This window comes from Rhinatrema bivittatum, chromosome 14 (assembly GCF_901001135.1).
Source record: "Rhinatrema bivittatum chromosome 14, aRhiBiv1.1, whole genome shotgun sequence".
NCBI lineage: Eukaryota > Metazoa > Chordata > Amphibia > Gymnophiona > Rhinatrematidae > Rhinatrema > Rhinatrema bivittatum.
The window spans coordinates 14,987,313-14,996,345 of NC_042628.1; positions in this window are offsets into that span (position 1 = coordinate 14,987,313).

A 9,033-nucleotide genomic window follows, 5' to 3' on the forward strand; every position below is an offset into this window, starting at 1 on the left:
ATGTTCATCATTGGAAAACTGATATGGAAAGGGCTGTGGTCTCAAGCAAGCACAGCAGGATCAATTAGGCACTTCCTCAAAGGCTAGCCTGCAAATCTACGCTCAATTTTATAACACGCATGCTATAAAATCCAGGGTCGGCGCGCGCAAGGGGTTGCACACTTATGCACCTTGAGCGCGCTGAGCCCTAGGGGAGCCCCAATGGCTTTCCCCATATCCTCCGAGGCCGCTCTGCGCGTTATTAAATTGGGCGTAGATTTGTGCGCGCCGGGTTGCGCGCACAAATCTACACCCGCGCGTAGGTTAGAAAATCTGGCCCATTGTGTTTATAATATAGATGGGACGTGCAGGCTAGCCTTTGAGGAAGTGCCTAATTGATCCTGCTGTGCTTGCGTGGGACCACAGCCCTTTCCATATCAGTTTTCCAATGATGAACATCAGATTTACAGTTGAATTACGGCTTGAGGTTCAGATTCACATGCCGCGGAAGAAACTTTCCTTTCACCCCCCCCCACCTTCCCCTCCCTTCCCCTCCCTTCCCCTATCTAACCCACCACCCAACCCTACCTAAATCCCCCCCCTACCTTTATTATTTAAGTTGCGTCTGCCTCTGGGCAGGCGTAGGTTGCGCGCGCCGGCTGAGTTCCGGCGTGCGATCCCCCGGCCTAGCAGGCCTTCGGAGACCTCTGGCCATGTCCACGCCCCAGACCGCCCCCGCCCTGGACCGCCCCACCCCTTTTTTCGAGCCCCGGGACACGCGCGCATCCTGGGGCTTGCGTGCGTCGCTGAGCCTATGCAAAATAGGCTTGGCGCGTGCAGGAGCGGGTTTTCGGGGTTACGCGCATAATATACACGCGTAACCCTTTGAAAATCCGCCCCAATGTTTCTGTGGTCATTTACTTGTGAGCACTCCCAGAATCAAAATACTGTGCATTGAACCACAAAGACGCTTTCTGTACCGTGAAGAATTAAGACTAATAATTGGGGTAAGTAGCTCCAGGTTTTTTGTTTTCTGTTGTTAGGGTTGGCCTATGTTTTTAAAATGAAATGAAAAATGAACCAGATTTTGTTTGTTTTTCTTTTGTTTAGTTTTAAAAATGAATTAAATGAATGCTTACAGTATGCCTATTAATTAGGGATGTGCAGCCCCAAAATTTCCAGTTTGGTTTATTTGTTTTGGGGAGGGGGAGTACTGTGTTTGGATTTGGTTTATGCTGAGGCCTGTTCCCAGCACCAAGGCCTAGGCTCATACATCAAAATGGCTCTATGCGCACTGGACAAAGTAACAAAATTGTCACTCCGGTGACATCCTCCAGGCAGACAGAGTCATTTTTCAAGTGCTGGGACATCGGCAAAGCTATTGGAGGCTCGGGCTGGTGCCTCAGTGCCGGGACCAGACCAATGCTGGGCTTAGGCTCAGTGATGGGACTAGATCTCAATGTCAGGTCCTGGTGCCAGGGCCAGATCCCTGTGCTGGGCCTAGTCTTTGGCTCCACGACCAGGAACTGGATTCAAGGCTGGGCTCGGATACCGTGCCTAGTCCTCGGCACCAGTACCAGGCCTGGCCTAACCTCTGCACCAGGACCAGGCCTCAGTCCTGGGCTCTAGCACCAAGTCTAGACCTTAGTGCTGGAAAACAGGCCTCAACACTGGGATCAAGCTTCAGGGCACAGCCCCAGTGCTGGGACTAGGCAACAGCTCTGGGGCTAGGCCTCTAGAGCTAAGCCTGGCCAAGGGCTTTCTCTGTAGTATCTCCCATTTTGTGGAATGAGCTACCATTAGAGATTAGTCAAGAAGTAGATTATTTGAGGTTTTGAAAGGCTCAAGACATAGCTTTTTTCACAAGGAAGCATAGGGATGAGGCTATAATGTTTAAAGAGCTGAGATTATAATATTTGCAATGGGCGTAGATAATGTTGTATTTTGCTGATATGTTTTTTGTTTTTTTTTAATGTTACTTATACTTATTTTGTGTTTTGTGCATATTTTATTTGTATGTACACCGCTTTGATTAGTCTTTGGAACTGAAAGCGGCATAGATAAAAATGTTTTAAATAAATACATTTTGGGGTATTTTCATAGGATGCAATTTTTTTTGGTTCTTGTAAATACTGCTACGTTCTTGTAAATACTGCTACGTTCCTTTTACCTTCTTGTAAATACTGCTACGTTCCTTTTACCTTCTCAGCTGCTCTCTTTCCTCCTTACCTTCCTCCCTCTCTCTCCCCCCCCTCCTTTTTTCGCTCCTGCTCCATCCCCCACTCCCTGTTTTTTGTAATTTCCTCCTTTCTCAAGTTTATTGTAAACCGGTGTGATGTGCTTGCACGAACACCGGTATATTAAAAGCTGTTAAATAAATAAATAATAAATAAATAAAATGGCTTCATTCGTTTCATTTTTTTGTACTTACGAAAAATGAATGCATATCCCTACGTCTAAGCTCCCTGTGCTTCTTGCAACAGTTCCACATAGCCAGTGTAGAAGTATTGCCACAAACTAGAGGGCCCTGTGCCATCTGGGAAAGAATGGCGGTTGGAGCCATTTCCCTTTCTAAAGTTTTATTCTCTCTCTAAAACTGCTATCACATTACAATTTAAAATCTAAAAATGCTAGATCATGTTCCTCGTTATCCTCAGCCTCAAATTACTTTAGATTCATCCCTGTTTCTGTTGCTTGGTGATGTAACGCATTAGAAAGCACCCAGAGGATTCCGAATATTCTCTACAATGGAATGCATCCCCTCATAAAGGTACGCCATGGCAAGTTATTAAAATATTCATTGAGAATTAAAGATTTGCCTTAAACTACAGCAGTTGCATATGCACCCTTTCAAAAATTCATATCTTCTTTAGAAATGTGTAACCTGTTCAATTATAAATGAATGGGTGAGGAATAGAAAGCCTTGCTTATGCATTTTTAAAGTGAAGCCTTCCATTTCTAGCTCTGCCTCTTAATCCCGCCGGACTCCTCCCCTGGATGACTCGAGTGTAGGGCAGTGCACATCAAAGAAGACATTCAGCCTTTTGGATAACAGCGCTCTCTTCCCACCTCTGGAGTGGGGCTGGTCCTGCCAGCTCCGAGCCAGGCACTGAACTTTGTCTCACCGGCCTCAGAGATATTCAAGGGTTGGAACAATAAGTTATGCAATAATGCCAAAATGAATGGTCTGCAGTCTTTATCGCTGGTAAGAGGCCGTTTCAAAACTGCGCCTAAGGAGTGGATGGCAAACAACTCACTTCACCCTCTTACAGATGGAAAGCTGGGTGGTGGGGGGGGGGGGGGAGAGGGGGGCAGGATTACAAGTAGGTAGGATCAGAAAAAAGCAAGGGCGAACTCAAGTGGGGAACTTCGATATTTTGAGTAAGACAGAAGAGCATGCTTGTGATTAGCCTGCCTTCCAACTGGCTGGTTGGCAAGTCTCGCAATCTCATCTCTGCTTATTCCAATAAACAGCTGGTGAAGTGGGGAGACGTTTTAAATCCAGAAGAGGCAGAGTGATGCTTAGAGTGGCATTATTAGAATTTGGGTAGCATAAAGCCCTACCCTCCCAAAATCTTACCATCTTAGAGGTGAATTTTAAAAGCCCGGTGAGCGCATTAATTAGGGGATGCTGAAATAAGTCGGGCTCACACGTGTCAAGCGGATTTTAAAAGCTGCCCGGAGAGGTGCATATCTCCCGCAGCACGCACACCTCCAAAAATTTCAAAACGGGGGGGGCGGGATATGGGTGCGGCGTGGACATATCAGGGCATGAACTAGAGACGTGTGAGTGCCGGGGTCCCCCGCAACGTAATTTTACTTCTGCTATGGATGATGTGTAAGTTAAAAGAAAAATAAAGAAAACCAATCAGATCTGCAGGGTTTTAAGGGTCGGGGGCTAACCAGGGGGAGTGAAGGCTGTTAAACTTGGGGGTTTTGGAGGGCCTATCTATTAACCGGGCGAACTACCGACGAACTGGCAAATCTGGCAATGGCGTTGGGGTGCGCCCCTTTTAAAATCCTCCAGATTATGCGGTAGAAGTGGGATTTGCACACACGCGCGCCCGCCCACTTGAAATCTTACGCACGTGTGTGCATGGCCAGGCTGTTTTATAAAACGCGCGCATATGTTATAAAACGAGCCGCGTTCCTGGGTGCGGGCCGACATACGCGCACAAATGCGTGCCTGCCTACCGGCTTGAAAGTTACCGTCCTGATAAATACCTGAGGCAATGGGAGATAAAGGGACTGAGCGACGGCCACGAGGAACGTCTGCGGGGGAAGTGGGCTTTGAACCCTGGTTTTCCTGGTTCGCAGCCCACTATTCTCACCACTGGTTCACTCCTTTTCCCAATGGGCGTATTGCGGGGAGACTCGTAGGGTTCTCATTTACCGAGGGGACAATATTCAAGAAATGGCCGTGTGGATAGATAACCAGATTAATTTACCCGATTACCTTTTCATGGATATTCAGCCACAGCTTAAATGGTTAGTTGTGCAGCCCTACATCTGGCTAAATCTACCCTCTCAAAATTTAAGCAGATAGATTTAAGTCTTCCATTTTAGCCAGTTAGTGCTCAATGTCATGCTAACCGGCTACATTTGAAAGCCTGACCCAGGAGCCAGAAGCATCGCTCTGGCTTACTTCTTGTAATAAGATGCAATTAATCCAAGCATTGACTAAACATACTTAAAAACATTTAGGGCTCAGGACCATATTGTCTTCCCCTCCCTCCATCTACCTCCTAAGATTTCGAGAACTTACCTCAATCATTATCATAAACTCCTGCCAATTCATGAGCTGCATTGCATGCAGAGAGTTCGCTACACCTCAAGAGGTGTACATTTTCCCGCCAAGAGCGCGTTCCGGCTCATGTGCCTACCTAGGCTGCTGGCGGCACTCCTCTCCACTCACCCCTTAATTTATCACCCGCTTTCTGGGCACTCACGGCCTCTCCAAAGAAGATGACAGACATCGACACGATACAGCCATACAAAAACAATAAAAATCTGCGTCCAAGATCTCATGTGACATGCTAACAGTAACACATGAAATGCTAAAATTACTACAACTTAAAATCATGCTCGTAAAGGGGGAGCAAGCACCCCCGCTCAGTTCCAAAAGCCCCCTCCCCCCCCAGCAAATGTCCCTCTGATTCCCTCCTCTGTCCCCACCACATATTAAAGAGACAGTTAAGCCCCACCCCCTTGCAGCAACCCCACCCTTCCAAAGGAATGCAACGTTTTTCTATGGATTAGTAATAGGTCCCTTGATACTCAGTTACCAACTTACTGAATTTTATTTAATTACAGCAAATTGACATTTCTTTCCAAGTCCTGTCTTTTACTCTTATTCTTGAGATAATTTTCTCCGGGGCCTTCCTTCCCCTGAGATTTTTAAATTTTTATACTTAACCTCAGTCATGATCTGCCCCTTCCTTATCTTCTAAAATGATCCTGTAAAATATAGGGCATGAGTGTGACTGAGGTCCTTCTGGCCTCATGACATGCACCAACCATACAGGTAAAGCCACGGGGATGCATCCTGCTGGTTGATTAACATATGTTCAATGCCGTGCTGCCAGTTTCTAAGCACAGGGTCTCAGCTGTCATGGGATCCGTTCGCTTGGAGAGGCACACTTTCTTTTCTACAAAATTATTTAACCCTTTACCATCTCTCTCCGTATAAGAAAAAAAAATAAATTATATAGAACATGCAGTAACCTACAAGTGAAGTTAACATTCCAATCCTGGAACTCTTGCCAGATGGAAACCTTTTACTGGATCAATGTATGACTTATCTAACTATTGCACATGAACTTTTAAAACCATATCGGCGCCTTCTAAAGATTTCCCATCAGAGGGTAGCAATTAACATTTGACAACGTGACCCGTGTGACCTCAGTGGTGCTTGTACAATGTTTTTGGATGATACGTTGGATCGGCGAAAAGTGAGCACAACCTGCAGAGAATCCGGTTTACTTCAGGAGCCGCGCAGCCACTCGATCACTGCCTTAAACAGAAAATAAAATGCTCTTTAGGTGGGTACACCGACAGCAGTCTTTTCTATTTTGTTTGTTTCTTCCATTTAAAATGAAAAAAATATACCGACAAGAATGAACCTGCTAGTGCGGTTATGGTCTGGCAAGTTTGCTGCCCAAATTCTGAGTATCTTTTTTTTGCAGGGTTTTGTTGCACTTCACAAAGTTATCTGGCAGTGGAGGGAGTTTGTGTTGCTTTTGGCTCTTCAGGGGAGTTTCTCCACCCTTCAGTGACTCTGGAGGGCTGAATGATGAAAGGCATCTCCTTGTCAACAAAGGATCAAATGCAGTAAGCCCTGTTCTCAAGTCTGATTGATGTTTATTACCTACCAGATATTTAGCAATTTATTTGCTGATTGTCCTGCTAACTAGAACATGCCGGATTAAAAGAATTCCTCCAAAATGGATATAGCAAAAAAATAAATAAATTAATAAATAAGTACAAATACAACTGGCAACTAATGCAAAATTGTTGCAAGCATTCATTCAATGACCATGTGAAGCTGTTTTATTTCATCATCTGGATTGGTTAACTTTCATGTTCATAATGATTGTATACGATTGTTCTAGGGTAGCAATTAACCTTTTTCCTGAAGATATAGAGAGCTCCAGTTGTACTATTTTTCTGTTCTGTCCTTGGACGGTGTCTGGGTACAGCAACAGGAGTCATGGTATGGAGGGGGGGGGGGGGGGAGAGAAATCATTTTTACATGGCTAAGGAGGTCCTTTTACAAGAGAGAGGATAGGGAATGAGGAGTCTGCAAAGAAAGATTTTCAAGCTCCCGTTTAATTTAAAAAAAAAAAAAAAAGTGACAGCAAAGCATTTTTATGGTGAAATGAAAGGGAACAGTATTGCCTTTAGATGATAGTTTACTTATGTCGATCCAATAAAAGAATGCAGAATCAGTACAGCTACTGGAACTACCCATAAGACAATTGCTATTGGGCCTGACTTGTGGCTAAGATTATATAGCACTGTAGATTGACAGGCGTGATCAGGAAGATGTCTACTAGCCTGCTTCTATGGTGAGAATAAGTTTCATAGAGCATGTCCCTCCAGTCTTTCTGGCCACTAGAAAACAGAATAGGACCTTTTAAGATTGGTGAGTGAGAGTTCATAGAAAGACCAGAGTAATGGAGAAGACGGATGTGCATTCGTTTAAAACAAATGTGTACAATGGGACAGATGAGCCCATTTTAATTTTGTTTCAAACAGAAAAATGTTTAAAAAAAAATGAAAAAGTTTGTATATTTATAATTTTTGCAACAAACCAAAATGCAAGAAAATCAGCACTAGAGTAAGTGCAAATATAACAAAAAACAAAATCAAGCCCCACTGAATTTCAACAATTTACATTAAAGGCAAGGCTGCACTGTTTACAAAAAATGCAAAACAATATGTGAAGGTGGATGGTGGGGATTTCATACTAGTGTGCATCATTAGAAAGACCTAACCAGGTGGGTATTTCATACTTGTGTGGGGGTTTCATACACCAATGGTGGGTGGTTAATGATTATATTATATCATTCATTGGGCTACCTGGTTAGGTCTTTCTAATGATGCACACGAGTATGAAATCCCCACCATCCATCTTCACATTTTTTTTTTTGCATTTTTTGCATTTTAAGTAAACAGTGCAGCCTTGCCTTTAATGTAAGTTTTTTAAATTTAGTGAGGCTTGATTTGGGGTTTTTTTTATTTATAATTTTTGGCAAATAGTGTGCACTATTAGCAAATAGTAAGCACTAGTATGTGCATAATTTGCCAAAAAATAAAAAATAAAAAAACTACAAAAATAAAAAAAAATTCAAAAAAAATGAATAAACAAACCAAAACCAAAACATTCTACCTGCAATCCCTAGAAAAGGATAGAAATATTAACAGAAATCATGCTTTGCAGGAAAGTGCATGCAATATCTTAGTTTTATATAAGAGTTGATGACTTCCTCATCAGAAGGGGCAACAAGTAGTTCTGTGATAATGAGATTTATCTTTTAGACATAGTTGAATTCCCATTTTACCATCCTTTAACTATCCCTTTAAGATAAGAGAAAAATTTGTGGTTAAGAAAAGACTCACCATGCTAAGACCTGTCTACCCCAGATTTCAAAGCAGCATTGAAGGATAGTGGCAGAGACATTTGCAGTTTGCTTTTAAGACTCCAAAAGTCCATTATGACCATATAGGCTATGCAATGTAGCATGATGTATCTATATGGCTGCATCTTCTCACTTATCATTAAAGGACAGAGCCCCCTAAATGGAACAATCTTTATAACTATGCTTTTATTCTTTTTCTTATTTTGTAGTGATAGGATCCTCATTGAAACTGCAGGGTTTAAGAGTGAAATCACTGAGATGCAACCCATCCTGCTCCACAAGACACTCGGGGACTGTTTTGTGCATTATTGTAGAGCAGCACATATAACCCTTCCGCAAGTCTGCTTTGTAAAGCTGCCTCATCCCAGTACTTTTATTCCAGGTAGCACCATCCAATTCGTCTTATTATTTTGTTGAATTTAATCTTTCATCACCTTGGCTCAACGAGCCTGTGGCCAGATGTACAAGTTTCATTTCTGTTTCGTGATGGTGTGTGTGTGTGTGCGTGCCTATACCGGACACATGGTTTACAGACACAAAAAAGGGTTTCAAACTTTCGACAGGTAAGAACGGCAGGAAATGGAATATTGCTTAGTCTACAGCAGAAACAAATTAAAATTTAATTTGATTAAATTATTAATAGGGACAGCTGAAAGCTCCTAGCTCACTTTTTTATTATTATTATTAATAAAAGAATAGTTTTTTTTTAAGCTGAAGTAGAAAGAAAATGTCAACTGAGCCCATCCTTAAAGAGGTCCATCTTCATTTGGGTTCACGGGAAAGAGAATTTAATTTCGCTCTGCAGTAGCTCCACAGTCGCACAAAATGGGGGTCGGTTTTAAAACCCGCTCGAAGGGTTCCCGGCGCGCACACATGAATACGCTGATTTTATAACATGCGGGCGTCAGCACAC